The sequence below is a fragment of the Zonotrichia albicollis genome, chromosome 1, assembly GCF_047830755.1.
Source record: "Zonotrichia albicollis isolate bZonAlb1 chromosome 1, bZonAlb1.hap1, whole genome shotgun sequence".
NCBI lineage: Eukaryota > Metazoa > Chordata > Aves > Passeriformes > Passerellidae > Zonotrichia > Zonotrichia albicollis.
The window spans coordinates 24,323,193-24,338,990 of record NC_133819.1 but is presented as its reverse complement, the minus strand read 5'-3'; the positions used below and the strand labels follow the sequence as shown (position 1 = coordinate 24,338,990).

Here is a 15,798-nt window from a genome sequence, read left to right as displayed (position 1 = left end):
CATAGCCTAACCCAACCTCTGTGTTTGCTCAGGGCTTTTAACTACTAGCCTGAGGCTAGCTGAAAGCAGCAGAGGAGGAAGGGAGCAGATCAGGAACTAAGCCAATTCTCCATGAACCAAATGAGCAGAGTCCTGTAACTTTTCTTTGAGGTAAGGAAAACTGAGAAATGAAAGTCTCTCATAGCCTTCTGTAGGTCACTCATTAATTCACAGTTTACTGCACCTTCAGACTGTCCAACACTGATTTTTGCTAGCAGGGATGCATTCAAGCTGTTGATATCTACTGCCCTGTTCCAGTGATATCTCCAGAGACAGGCTTAAGTTTTATAAATTAATTTTCCTATGTAAAGTCAGATGTCAATCTACAGCAGTATTGCTCTAAACAATGTGAAAGTGGTTTTTTTTCAGGAAAAGGGAAAAAAAGGAGCATTGTCTTGCTTAAAATAAAATGCATCCATTTCCATTTGGAATTCATGCAGAATTTAAGAGTTGAACTTATTTCATATGCAAATTAACTTTTCCTTAATAAATCATTTTTTTCTGGACTTTAGATTAGAGTTGCACTTTTATATTTTGCTGATAGTAAGAAAATAACAGAATAAAGACATCACTACTCAAGCTGTTCTTTTTCATGTTTGGAGTTTTGCACTTTACAGGTAAAAACCCAAGATTTTAGTGGGAACTTGATGCTGAATGTCAAAATCCAAATAAGATTTATTTTTCAGGATGGACACAAAGGTGCTTTGTGGAACTCAGGCAGGTGAAAAGTGGCAGTTCCATTTCAGATAATGTATATATACAAATACATATGAATCATCCCCCTTTCCTAGAAAGATTAAATGACTTAATAAATCCACAATGCTGGATGAAAGGTTAAACTTTTAATTCCCATGCCTCATGTGCAATTATGTACAGACTCATGGACAATCATCATCATTAAAACAAAGTAATTTTAAGAAAATCAATATAAAATACTGGTTTTCCCTGACAAACAAAACCTATTCTTCCCCAGAAGCTCTGGAACACTTTCTTTGAAAAACAGGTCAGTTTATTCTCACATCCTAAATAATACTGGCTAAAAACTAATCTGAAATGTCTTTCCTACTGTCTCCTCCATGTCCGAAATATTTAACTGTGGGTCATACATCCTCTAGAGTTCAGCAGTGCATTCATTATAGAAACAACTCCAGGCTCTTGCACTTCTGAGAGCAAAACCTAATTTCTTTCTGTCAATACAGGCACAAATCCCAGATTTGATTCTGTAGTTTTTGCACCTAGTGACAAAGTCAGAAGTTCTTGGCCCTTCTCTACCCTGGGTACTCTCATTTCTTCCCAGGTGCTTTGTTCCCACTGCCACACCACATACTCCCTTCACCTGCACTGCTGCTTCGTGCTGGAAACCAAGTCAGGAACTAGAACTATTTAAAAAAAAAATATTATGAACTTAACCTAGATCAATCCCCAATCTGTTTCCCAGAAGATCCCTGGCAAAAAAAAAAAAAAAAAAAAAAAAAAAAAAAAAAAAAAAAAAAACCAAAAAAACCCCAAACAAGCAGAGTGACAAAGGCCATATTCTAGAGCAGAAAGGCAGGAATGAGGTGTTAACATGGATATAAGTCCTGAAAGTCGCTGTGAAACCGAATGCCTGAGTGTTGGGTTGCCCCTGGCAGAAGGTGGAAGGACACATCAGAGAATGAAAGCAAAAGAAAATTATGTTTTTAAAAGTAGGCCCCCAGACTAATGAACTGGATTTGTTGAATGCTATAATTTCTTCATGTTTAGTGAATTCTGGGAACTATTATTGACACCTGACTTGTTAAAAGAAAGTAGTCACTATACAGGAAGGTACACAGGACAAAGTGCAGCATTCTGAAAGTAACAGCATGATGCCATTTGTATCCCAGGGGCTACAAATGGGATAATTTTCATGCTAATCATTGCAGTCATACTTACTCGTGGTGTTAACAAAAGGGAAAATTCTTCCTCCCATCCCTTGGGTACAGGGATGATCATCCACTGTATAACAAGTTTCAGAGTTTCATAATAGTTTCACTATGTAAATTGACTTTACCTGGTCATCTGCTCAGCTGTATATGTTCAGGAAATGTAGTAGGAGATGTCTTGAGTTTGATTCAGGAGGCCTAGCAAAGACTGATGTCTGAACACACTCACTGTTGGGAGGTGGGAAAACTTTGTAAGGAGTAAGGGAACTCAGACCTCACATGTATTACAGAAATGCTCAGCATATGCATAAGCAAGAGAAAAACTCCAAGTACAGCCTTGTGTGAGTCATTATGTTTTACCAGGGTGACAGCATATCCCCAAGGCTTGTCTGTGCCTCTGATTTGTGCTATTTGTGATTAGATACGGCATCACTGAAATGGAGAGTAGCTGGGTTCTCATTCTCTTCCCTCTTACATCAATGCATGCCAGGAGCCAAGGGAGTCAGAGATGTGTGAGGGTATTAGCTCTAATTCCCAGGCTTTCATACCACCAGTCTGCTATTGAACCATTAGAGCAAAATAGATAATTTTCAAGTTTTGTACCCAGGAGATTTTTTCAGCTGCCCTCCTACCTCTCAAAGAAGAAGCAGTACCCAGCATAGATTCAAGCAGGAAAAAGTAGGTTTAAGAAGCCACCTAATGCTCTCTCCAGAGATCACTGTCTGGATGGATATAGGAAATCCATTGGTTTTTTTCTAGCTGCAGTCAGTAAGTTTTCACACTGAAGATGAACCACTAGGAGCAACTGATAGGCATAGTAAAACTGGAGATTGTTGGTCTGCTGATGAGCAGGAGCCAAAGGCTAAAATCTTTCTCCATGCTGGGAAGCATTTTGTCTGGCAGGCCTACCTTGAGCTCTGCCTGAATACACTGTTTTCTTTCAAATTCTGTGAGTGCTCCAGTTTCTTCTGTTCCATTTCACATTTCTTGGGTGTCTCAAGTCACACTGAAAAATGTTTGTAAACAACCTCCTCCTGAAGGCTCTGAAAAAACACCCAGGTAACACCCTCATAAAGAGGGAGAGAGTGAGCAAGAGCAAGACCAAGAGCTCTGAAAGAAGAGAGAAAAACTCACCATGATCTGCAATGCAGGGAACAACTGCTTGACACTGAGATGCACAGGAGGATGTGGGTGTCTGGAGCTTAGGCACAGGGGAACTGGTCTTCGGGCAAAGTTGGAACGTCCATCCCCTTCCAAATGGGCTCTAGGAGTCTGCAAAAGACACCTGGGGAGACCATGCTCTGCAGGCAAAGGTATCTCACCCCAGGGAGTGCCCACATTGCCCTGAGAACCCAGCTTCTGGGTGGCATCATGGGACACCATGGGCAGCAGTTCTGGTGTGACATCCTGCTGTGCCCAAGAGGATGAATGCACCTCTAGAGCATTTGGTTTTCATGGCGAGTGACTCTCAGGGCTGATCTGCTGCTCGCTTGGCTGAGCAAAGCACACCCTTTTGCCAGGGTCACAGCTGGAACCCCTTGTGCAGGAGATGTTGACTGAGCCATATGAGAGCTTCTTATTAGAGAGGGAACCCACATCCCACCCCTGTTTCTTCCCAAGGGGGACCTAAACTCCACTTTTATTAAGAAATATGAGAAAATGTCTCAAAGTGTAGAAAAGAGTGACATACCAGACTTAACTCTTCTGCTTGATCTTTTTTTCTGGGCAAGTTAAGCTCTCATCCTCAGGAACATCGATCTCATGGACCACCCCAGAGCTCTTTGTTGCACTCTGGGGACTGCTGGACATACATCCCTTCCATCTCAGCAGCTCTTTCGCTGGTGCCAAAGCAAACAGCAAAACATTCTTCTTTCTCTTAGATTTATTCAACATCTGCACAATACAGAGATCTAGCTCAACTGTTTCAGTTATCCACACAGCTGTAAAGGGAATTAAAAAGTCTTTGATTTTGGCCTAGAATTACTAGGCATGGAAATCGGCCTAGGATTTGGCCTAGGATTACTAGGGTTGATTCATCCATAACGAGTATGTCAGAACAAACATTCTTTGAGGAAAGAGAGATATTTGTGACTGATTCAATAGGAATTTTCCATCAGCAGTATTCCCCTTTCATTGTGAGCCCTGAGGACATATTTCAGATGCATTCTTGACAGAGAATATCCTAAAGTTCTGGGGACAGCAGTTTTATCATCAAGGACACAGGGAAATTTCTGAGATGGATTCATTGTTATGCTCATGTTATCACAAATACAGGTAGCAGTGCCTTTTTTCTCTCAATTCATGAAATGCAGACACAGATATGTGAAGTACAAGCCCACAAAAAACAGTAACCAGTATTGCTTTGGAATCACAGATCTGATATATATTTTTTTTCCAAAGAAAGCTCCCTGAAGCACAATTTAATCTCAGTTTTAATAACTTAGAAGTGTTGTGATATTAGCCTCACTTTCTTACAAAAGCACTGAAACACTAAACAAGACTATAGTAGATTAGAGATTCTTTTTATAAGAAGAATATCTATGCTAATTCTCTGAATAATATCTAGGAAGTTATTTTTTAAATGACCTCGTGGATCTTTCAGCTTTTTTTACATTGTGTTAATGTGAGGAGACTTATTTCTAGAATTCAAAGAGGCAGGAAAAATCCCTCATTTTCTTATAAAAGCAGATATTTTCTCAACCATTGCTAGTAACTAGGTGTTAATAGAAACATGTGAATATATATACACACATGGATAACATATATTTTAAAACAAAACAATTATTTGAAATATACAGCCAAGATTATTGGTACTGTCCACAATAAATAGAAATTTAAAGAGACAATGATGCTGACACTCCTGTATCAGCAGTCTTAGAAAGGGCACAGTGGCATAACATTGTGAAGGAATGTCCTCACATGTGCATGATGCTGAAAAATGCAGAGCACAGAAAGGAAAGATTTAAATGAACAGTGTCTATGTTTGAATCCTTCTGTTGTAATAATCATGAAAAAACAGAATAATCAGAGAAATATTATGATAAAATCTTTGCTGATGTAAATGACCACATAGTAAAGTATTACCGCAGGACTTACAGAAATCTGCCATATCAAGTGAACAGAGTCCAAAGTTTCCAGCCCTCGCTATAATAAAAATTCTAAAGTTGATGCTGCGTGCAACCCTCACAATGGGTTAAAAGCCTGGGCCTCTTACATGTTCTATGCCTGAGATCTGTCTAGACAAACCAACCACTTCCTTTTGTCCAGGATGTTCATACCACAACAGGAAAAGCCACAAGGTGTTGCTCATCTCCTCCTATGTAAAATCCTACAGCAGAAGAGGGGCTTGGGTGGGGGAAAGAGTGCCTGAAATTTTCTCTGCCATGAGTTGAATACCAGTGCTAGAGTTTGCCTCTGGAAACCCAGATATGGACTCCTACACTGTGCATGGCATCATCCTACACTGGGCCATCCCATCATGACAGCTCTCCATCAGCCACAGCCCTTTCAAGATGCTGTGTCCAAAAAATCCCATAAGCGAACACTAAACATTTTCTATAGCATAGGCCCCAAAGAAATCTCAATAAAGCTACAGGTTTTGTAATGTTTTCATCCATAAAAGGCAAAAAATTGGTTTATGGCCCCTTCATCTTTCTCACTTTCCAGCTCCTCTTTCCCTTTTATTCAATTTACTATATGTTTCTTTAGGCAAAGAGATGGGACCTCACTGTCTCTTTTTCCACACCCTGTTAAGAAACAGGCTTTTTTTAGTATATGAGATAAATATCCATTGTTTGGTGTGCTGCTATTACCCTCTACTACCTATATCACTTTAGTCAATGGGGACCAGTACAGGAGTTGCAGAGGCAGATAAATCATAAAAGGTACCAAGTATATAATGTAGCAAGGGTTGAGTGTGATAGTGAATAAGCAAGTAGTGTTTAAAAGTGTGAAAAGTGGTGTCATGAAACAGCATTTCTGTTATAAGGGTAGTTAAGAGTGTTTCTGCACTCATTGACTCTCATAGAAAAATCTTTTTCCTCCCTGAGACACAAGAAAATCCTATTTCACACTCAGCGCCTCTCTAAAGGCTCTCAGCACTGCAGGCATCAAGGTGAAGCCTCTTCATGGCTGCAGCACCTCCTGCAAGGCTGCAGAGCCTGACACTGCTCCAGCTGCTCCTCTGCCTCTCCTCAGCTGTAGCATTCCCCACACTCATAGGAATCACCGATGCAGGAAAGGTGCTGGGGTTTATGCATTAGCTAGAACCTGCTGGGACACACAGATGTAACTGAGGCTATAATTGAGCTGGGTGATTCCTATTGACTAGGAAACGTGGTGCTAAATGGGAAAAAGACAGAACTTCAAAGCCTCAGGTAACTTTCTAAAATAACCCAAACAGGAAACAAAAGTCGCTGCCTTCATCAACATGGCCCAAACAGGACAGGTCAGCCTCCAGACAGATTTCTATTTAGGCATTCTTCTCTAAGTACATTGAAATGAAGCCTCTGCATATCTCAGGTGTCAGCTCTTGATCTGCTTCGTGCTTCCTGTACACTTTCAGAGCTGGGTGTGCTTCTCTTCCCTTGCTCTGTCACACTGACAGTTCACTTAACAGTTCACATTTATTTAAAATTAAATCAATAAGGAAAACCAAGGATTAAAATCCATGAATTATCAATTCAGCTTTTGATGCTGCTTTAGGCATATGACACTACAAAATTCTATTATTATTACTTAGCTTAATTGATGAAGAATTTAACATGCCAGTAAAATCACTGGGAAAATACTTCAAAGAAATGGGCTCCCCTGCCATGAACAGGTGAGGGGCTGAAGCTATCCAGCTCACCATACAGATGGTTTTGCTGTTCATTCTGACCGACTTCTGTGCCTGTGCCAAGGCTGAATTGCTAATTATGCTGGACACTTGTTTTGTGTTAAAGGCCAAACAGAGTTCAAAGGCAGTCAAGGTGCTTCATGAATAAGTACAGCTCCGAGCCTGGCATAGACCTCAGGACACCTCTTACAAGTCTCTCCTTCCACAAATTAGCATAATAATTGTTGTATTGGCTTCCACAAATGTAGGTGTTATTGCAAAGCCAACTTTGTGAGCACAGCAGGTCCTGCACAGGTCTTTGGAGCTTGTCCCTTCTCTGATCACTGTAATTAATAGACAGTTTTGGGACTGACTGTAGCTTTTGGTATCAGTGAAGAAAGGGACTTCTACCCATTTTTGGACAGCTTCTCCAGGGACAGTGAGCTGAGTAAATACCAGTCCTTGGTATCTGCCTTGGAGTGACAGATGAGAAGAATGAACACTTGTAGATGAACATGCTTTTTGAATTCACAGGACTGAACAGGTCTGACTTGTTGCTTTTTCTTCTGTAGCTGTTTATAATCAGAACTATGCATGGAGAGAATAAATATTCTGATTATATTTTCTTCTATGAATTAAAAACAGCAGTGTCATCTTAGTTGCAGAGAATAAAAAGTGAATTGTTATTAAAACCAGGACCACTGTTTGTCATGCTAACACATTAATTTGCATTTATTTCCCACCTTCTCCCCAAAGCACTTTGCAGGTTCCTTGTAGACTTCTTGCAATCATTGAGAACTTCACCCTTTAGAGGATTATAACCTCACTGAAAGGCAAAGAAGCAGCAAGAACTGATGAACAGAAAATAGGATGCTTTCATGAAAGAGGTCAGAGAAAAAAAGTAGCCTCCAAGTCAGGAGGTGTTAAGTATTGATATGCCGAGGTTTGCAACTGAGCATGCGGGTGCTGCCAACTCCATGCTGGATTTACTCTCCATGGGAGAGGCCAAGAGATCCCTGAATCCAACGGTGTGTCAGAAGAGGCAGCACGGGCCCACCGTGGGCACCAGGCTGTCACTCTTACCCCATCAGTGCCTCTGGTGACAGTGCACGGCCAGTGTCATTGCTCACTCACCAATGGGCCAGCCAGGCTTCAGGGCAGCCAGAGCCTGGGCTGCACAGACAGGGCCAGAGAGGCCCCAGCACTCAGCACCTCCACGTCTGGCAGTGCCTCAGAGAGGGCAAAAGAAAGGTGGTCTCCTGCCTTACTCAACTTCAGACTGAGGAGTCATATAAACAAGGCAGAATATATAAGATCCACATATATGGAAATGGGTTTAATGCTTTTTTAACCACTAGCACTCTCTGTTGCAAAGTAGTAACAGAGGCAAGAACTAAATACAATTTAAACTGAACTTGAAATTCTGAAAACCATTGGATTTTTGGTTGCATAAAACTTTAAAAATTGCAGACATGTGGTAAATATCATGCTGTTTCTCTGAGCAGGTGAAGATAGGAGAGGGTAGAGGAGTTGGCAATAAATATGTGGGTAGGTGATTTGGTAATTATTTACGTGAGTGTTCCTGTACTTCCCCTCAGAAAGTAGCTAGTCCTCACCATAAATGAAGTATGAAATCAAGCTCAACAATAAATTGTTCCAGTAGGTCAATTTTCTTGCTCTTAAGAATCCTCCAAAACTGAATCCAGCTACAAATTTTCCCTCAAATCTCCCGTTTTCCACTTTGGCTTTTAGCACCTAAAACTGCACTGAAAATTAGACTGTAAAAATGGCTGTATGACCATGAGTTTTTATTATCAAGACAAAACAGTGTAAAAGCAAAATACTTTCTTCCCTGCTTTATAACCTGTCACTTGTTTTGGGTGGCCTTCCCCCCCCCTCTTTTATAACTGTTTGTTCATTCATTTGTTGCTTTGTAGTTGTTTTTTTAAATTTAAAACCTTCTAGAAATTTATTTTTTGTGCCCCATCCACAGCTATAAAAATCTGTATTGTGAGTTTTGACTTCAGAGGTATTTGTATAAATTCATTGCTCATGTGCAGTTGGACACCTCAAGAGTCTGCTAAGCAGGTTGTCAGAAGCAGTCTAAACTAAATATAAATATAAAACCTCTCCAGTTATCATTGACTTTCACTGACCACTTCTTGCATGACAGTGAATTAATTTTCCTGTGTGAACATAAAAATTCCATACTCTGATTGAATTTTAATTATATGAACAAGAACATGCATATTATAAAAGCCGAATTCAGCCTGGCTGTTACTATGTGGATGCTGTAACCACAGTCAATTTGAGGTATTTAGGTTATTTGCTTCAGAATGACTCATTTGATTAATAGAATAAAACACTAATTGTCATTTGATATAATTTTGAACAATGCAAAAAGGAGGGACCAAATGGCAAGTCCTCAAAGAAGAGTGGGGTCAGAATAAGTATTCTGTGTAGGACAGGAACGGAAATATTACAAAATGGAAACAAAAAGACAAACACTCTAGAAAGGAGATATGATCAAATGAAATCTAATGGAAAAAAAACCAAAAAACCTCAGAAAATCGGGAGACTAAGTGACTACAAGAAAATGCACAGGGACTACATCAGGGGCAATGCAAAGGACCAAAAGAGGCCAAAACTAAGCTCACAGATGTTAAAAAAGCAGGGGAAAAAAGCAAGGAGGAAGACACAAGTCGCAGGGGAAGATATGAGGGACATGGCATGGGTATTTAAAAAAAATAAATTTAAAAAAAAAATTCTCCAAACTCAAACTCACGGCAAAAAAAATTTCCCATCAAAAGTCACGGTATATCATCAATGGCAGACACACACACCGAAGCTTACCAACATTCATGCCTGCTGAAGGCCTAAACTGAAAAGAAGGCCTTTCGAACACTCTGCAATAGAGATACCATCAAAGGAAATGCAATTCAAGGAGAAAACAAAAAAAATTGGCAAATTTACTGCCTAGAAGAAAATGAACAGCAATTACATCAGGTGCAGTACAAAACACCAGAACAGGCCAAAACTAACCTCACAGATGTTGCCAAAGCAGGGCAAAAATGCAAGGAGGAAGACACAAGTTGCAGGGGAACATATGAGGGACATGGAATTGATACTTTAAAAAAAAACAAATTTTGGCCATACTCAAAGACATCAAAAGACATGCATGCCAGCAACTGCAGGGAGACACACCAAAGCTTGCCAAAATTTATTCCCATTGAAAGCCAAATCAGAAAAGAAGGACTTTTGAAAACTCTGCAATGGAAATACCATCAAATGAAATGCAAGTCAAGAAAAAAAGAAAAGAAAATCAGGAAATTTACTGACTGCAAGAAAATGGGCTGCAATTACATCGCATGCACCATAAAGGACCACAACAGGCCAAAACTAAGCTCACAGATGTTGCAAAAGCAGGGGAAAAAATCAAGGAGGAAGACACAAATTGGTGGGGAAACTACTAGGGACATGACAAGGGTACTTAAAAAAAAAATAAAATCTTCCCCAATGTCAAAGCCATCAAAAGGCATGGGATGCCATCGAGTGCTGGGACACGGACCAAATCTTGCCCAATTGATCCCCTTTGAAATTTTGTGATTTCAATAGGGAAGATAATATTACTTTAGGACATGTGCTCATGTTCTCATAGAGAATCAAAATGCTGCTGTTTTGCTGTCGATAACGTTAGGAATAGAAGTATCTATTATAGTTTTATTAATATGCAGGTGTATATGCTATTTCCTTCCATTCTTCTGAAAGTTCTTCTGGAAGGACATGTTCTAACGCCAGTAAAAGTTAAAGAGAAGGAAATGCATTACTTGCAACCAAATATCTTCTTTTATCTTCCCAGTTAGCTTTGTACTCTATCTTTCTCTCACTGTACTTGCCTGTTACTTTTTTTCCCTTGAGTTCGAAAATATGTGCAATATCAAAAGTAAAAAAATTGCTGTAGGGAAGCTAGACAAATTTGCACCTTCATTAATCCCAAGCTGGTCACACTGCTGGGATACAGCATGAGTTGGACACCTGTCCTGCAGTGTGAGAGCCACAGTCAACTGAAAATATGGTATTTCCACCCATCTATTTCTGAGGAGCCACAGACACCAGGCAGTCCTGGTACAGATTTAGTATCTGGAAAAATATTTGCAGCAGCATATATTATTACTGGTGTTACAGCAGCACCTAGAGACCCATCCTGGGACTGGAATTCCTTCTTCCTGGCAACAGGCAAAGAGGGGCTGAAGGAGGGACCCTGCAATGAAGAGGTTACAGTCCAAATGGAAAAGACAGACAACAGCTGGAGGGGAAGTAATTGAGGGGTTGAATGAGGGGTTTGCCTCTGCCAGCAGATAGCCTGGACCACATTTCAATTTGTTTTCCCCTTAGCACAAGGGACCCACGACCTCCTGGTGAACTGGCTGTGTTGACACATAGTGTTCTAGCCTGAAGTTTAATATATAAGGTTATCTTTGGGCTTGACTTACCAGGAAAGACATTGGTAGAAATTGAAACATACAAATTGTTTAATGTCTATGCACCAAAACAAGAAGTTTCCAGTTCATTGAGGTAATTCTGACATTGAAAGACCAGTGGATAATGCTATATGGAAAATAAATATGAAGATACCAGTGTTTATCCAAATCACTGGCCTTTTGGATTGTTACAGGATTGTTACAGGGAGATGGAAATCAGACATTCAGGACTTTATCCAAGCTGCTTTAAGAATAGCTCACTTTTTCTGCCCACTGCCTGAAATAAACAACTGTTATCATAATACTTATTTTTTTGCCTGATTCAGGAAATGGATAGAAAGCCACAAAAATGCTCATTTTCTAATACTGTGGTGGTTAAATCAATGATAAAGACCATATTTTGTTTAATGTGTTTCCATTTTAGGATTCCAAAGTGTCAGGTCTGGCAAGCTAAACACAAAATTGGAAGCATAATCAGAGACATCCTTGAAAATATTTACCTTACTTCCTTCTGATCTTTCAATACATTCTTAAAAATTGTGCTTTCCACCACTAGAAATAAAGTTTTCTGTGTGTCTATAGAAAAGAGAAAAAGAAGTCTTGGGATAGCATTTATTAATTTTCTTTAGAAAGAGTATTTTCCCAAACATGACTTCATGTGAGTAAGGAACCTAGTAGAACCTAAGGCAAAGTGAATATTTCCTGTATCTTGCAGGCGATGCTTTCAGGAATCACCATCTCTACAGAAAAGTATTTTTAAAATATTTTTTAAAATATTTTCCTCTTTTAATTTTAGTTAAATTGCTGCCTTAAGGACAGTGTTTACCCTTTAAGGTCTGTGTCTGGGTGAGAATGATACACACCAAAATATAAGCTTTACTAAAAATAAATAAAGCCACGGATGCTTCTGTGTTTATTTTCCTGTGACTTCCTCACAGTAGTGTAAAATCAGCTAATTACGTAGAGCTTTCTCTGATGCTGAGGATCGAAGAATATTCTCTGCTCTGGGAGAGGGGGTCTTCAGCATTCAGCCTCTTTTGTGCAGTCCCTTCAAATAGCTGTATTAGCACAAATTCTCAAAAACTGCTTCCCAGTTTATTTCAAAAGGCGAAGAAAAAAAAAAAGACACTTTTTAATTTTTCATTTCCTAAATACAAAGTTTCCAGTCCTATGCAGGAACCCCTGGGCAGGGACTGTCATGGTGACCGCCTTCCCGAGAGTGACCCCTCCCAGTCCGAGCGACCAGCTCCCCCAGCCCACTTTACACACAGGCCCGGATGGAACGAATGCACGCTCCACCGGCGAATGAAGGAGGGCTCTTGACTCAAGGAATCCAACTGGGTTTATTACAGAACAGTAGAAGGTCCAGGGAGGGTAGAGATCAGGTGAGGTGGAGAGTAGGACAGGCTGGAAGGTCCACAAGCACAGCTGAAGGGTCTCAGGGTCAAGGAGCCAGAGAAAGGGTGCTGACCTCCCTCACAGGACCACAAGGCACTGAAAGCACAAAGTAGGGAAGGGGGGTGACTATATAAGTGGGGAAAAGTGGGAGGGGTTGGGACACAAATAAACCAACAGGGTTAGGGGAGAAGGGAGGAGCTGGGGTGGGGTGACACAACCACAGCCAATGGGGAGCGGAGAGGGGAGTGGTTAGGAACAGAGGCCAATGGGTGAACAGAAGGTACAGAGTCTTCTAGAACAGGGGAGGGAGTACTATTTGAGTGACAAGGCTAGATTTACATAAAGGAATGGAGAAGCTTGGGAAGCTGTTTTAGTTTCTCACCCTCAACTGAAGGAAATTTCCTCCCAGGGCATTCCCTAGCAATTCAATGTCCAACCCGTGGCCACCCATAGTCCTAAAGTTGGAGCATCACCCTGAAAGCACACTAGAAAAAGATAGCTGTAATTTTACCGCACAAAATATTCCGCGATGAAACAGAGTTCCCAGGATATTCCATCAGCTATTCTTAATTCTTAAATCCCCGGGAAAAGTCTTCTGCAAAGAAATGGGCTCAATTAGTCCACAAACTGGACGTTAGAGGGTATATCCCTCTTCTAAGCAATCATCCTTCTGAGTAATATGAGCTGGTTCTAGTTAGAAAAAGAAGAAGGACCTTCCAGGGCCAAAGAAGGGATGTTTGAAAGTTTTGCAGGGTTTTTTCCCCTGTCCCACTCTTCCTCATGCTGGACACAAGCTGTGGGCTGGAAGAGCCAGCTTCCCCTCCAGGTGTCAGCACCGAAAGGTGACTCCAAGGGCAATGGGGCCCAGACCCCACCTGGCCCCCCCAGCCACCTCCTCCCAGCCCACCTCAGTGTGGTTCCGCTGCTCCCCAGCCAGCTGGAGGCTTGGCTGAAGATGATTTGGGTATGGCAAAGATCCCGCAGACTGCGGCAACAACTCCCAAAGCTCAGACAGCTTTTGTGGTTTACAGGATTTGGTGTGGAATGCTGTAATGCAAGAGATGATGTGTTTGCTGTCCTCATGCCTTGACATGTGAGTGCCTCGTCCTGTGGAGTTCTTTGGCCAGAACCTATCTTTTGGTCTGTTTTTTGCTGCATAGATTTCAAGTGTAAGCCTTTGTTTTCTTGGCTGTTAACTGTTGGAAGGGCTGAGGTTGGAAGGGCTTGCTAAGACACAATTCAGTATCTCTTCCCATGGCAACCCTCTGTTAGGACACAAAATGAGGCACTGTGCCTGTGATTCCCTTGCACTAGTGGGAGCTGTGGAGGAATCAGCAGGATCAATCTGCAATGGTCAAACACCACAAGCTCTTAGGTACAGAGATCACTGTCCCCTCTGTGGCACGCGGAACTCACCTTCTTTGGGAGGCTTTCTCCAAAGCCCTCTGTGTGAAAGTGGGCAGAACATCATGTTTGTATTAAACATATTTTCTAATAAACTCTATATGGAGGCTTCCATTAACTTCAAGATCCATGTTCAGCTTTGTAAGTGGGCACAATTCTTTCAGTCAATGTGATTTAGGCATAGAGTTGCATACTCAGCCTGACTTTAAATAAGGCTCAAAGTGATGCCATTTAAGTTAAATTTTGTTTACAAAAAATTAATAAATGTGAAGTTATTATTTATTATTTGCTTTAAATTTGCTTGCCCTTCCTCCGTCAGCTGTCTTAGTTGTTTTCCTACTTATATTTTGTTGACTTTTGTATGTTTAGAATTTTAAAACATTAAGTTACAGAGTGAATTAATTCTTCAGTTGGTAAATAGGACAAAGTATTGTGCAAAAGCATGTACTATCCGCTGTTTAAAACAGTCCTTAGACTTTTCTTTACCAGTACCTCTTCCCTATGTTTTGCATTGCCGCAGGTATGCCCAAAGTTATCCAGGTCAGATATACAGAAGGATAATGATTAGCCTAAGGAAATTGTTCCTGCGAATTGGTTGTTGTGCACATTGTTGGTCCATTCACCAGGAAATATAAATGGATTCATATACTTTTTTTTTTTTTTTTGTGCTGAATAATCTGAGCTGTGGAAATAATACAGGAGAATATGAACATCCAGGATTTTGGCTTTACATAAACCAGGAACCTCTGAGTTGTGATTATCTCAGCTGTGAAATAATGAAACCAACCTCTTGAAGCTGGAGTTTGGCACTTTTTGCAATGAAGAGGTAGCTGCAGAGAATGAAATGGGACCTGGGTGACTCTCAGCAGCAACTGGGTTTGGTGTTCTCTCTGCACTCCTGCCTATCGTTTAAGGGGAGGCACAGAAAACCCTTGTGATGAAGCTCAGTGATCATGAAATACAAGATTGGTCCTCTGAAGAGCTAAAGGTAAGTTTATTTAAATTGCTAGTGTTTTCCTGGATGATTGATACCCAAAGAAGGGAAGGAAGATTTGTGGGGTCCAGATGAGAATGTTAAAGACACAGCAGAAAGAGATGGGGAGTTGGCTGCAGGTGAGCACTCTGTACTGCAGGAAAATGATTGCCTCCAACCAAGAACTGAGCAAAATTAAACAAAACAGATGAGACACAGGAGAAAATACAAACTCTTTGGAGAATACAGAATAAGGAGAGGAATATTGGTCAGAAGTTAAAAGTGTTTGGAATCTTCCAAAAATTTTGGAATGTTTATGAGAAAACTGATACCAGGTGAGACCCTGCTAGGAGATGGCAAAGAAAACATTGGAATAGATAGTAGGAACAAATTCAAAAATAATGGAAAAAGTGTGGTTTGATAAAGATTGCAGGAAAATAGCTGAGATTGACATACAGCAATGTTGGAGCCTTCAGAATCAGAATTGAACTCCAGATGAGAAACACTCTAAAGTCAGAAGGAAACTCATGAGGTCAGCAGTGCAAGCAGAAAGGCAATACTTCCATGGCTTGAGGGGAAAAAATGAATTAGATTAGGAAGATTAGTAAAATAAACACATTTTATAAGGGTATCGATGCATGGAAGAGAGGATATTAGCCACATCTATGTCTGATAAAGAACAAATAAGGAATGCTTTTCACTATAAAAAACTCAATTACAGAAGAGCATGGAAAAGTACTTTTAGGTGTCCACTACAGGGAGATAGTAAATAAAAAGATGTCT

General features: G+C 40.6%; 1 protein-coding gene and 1 long non-coding RNA gene across 2 annotated transcripts in view; both read right to left on the bottom strand.

The window, feature by feature from the left end:
• The window catches only part of LOC102071332 (putative acyl-CoA dehydrogenase 6), a 204,552-nt gene that overhangs the window by 129,335 nt on the left and 59,419 nt on the right, over positions 1-15,798 (bottom strand). The window lies entirely within an intron of this gene.
• The window catches only part of LOC113459651 (uncharacterized), a 54,579-nt gene continuing 40,305 nt past the window's right edge, over positions 1,525-15,798 (bottom strand). Inside the window, exons 4-5 of the long non-coding RNA XR_003381094.2 lie at positions 13,150-13,233; positions 1,525-12,734 (exon numbers count right to left, since the gene is read on the bottom strand). This is a non-coding gene — a long non-coding RNA (uncharacterized LOC113459651). The remainder of the gene's footprint in view (positions 12,735-13,149; positions 13,234-15,798) is intronic.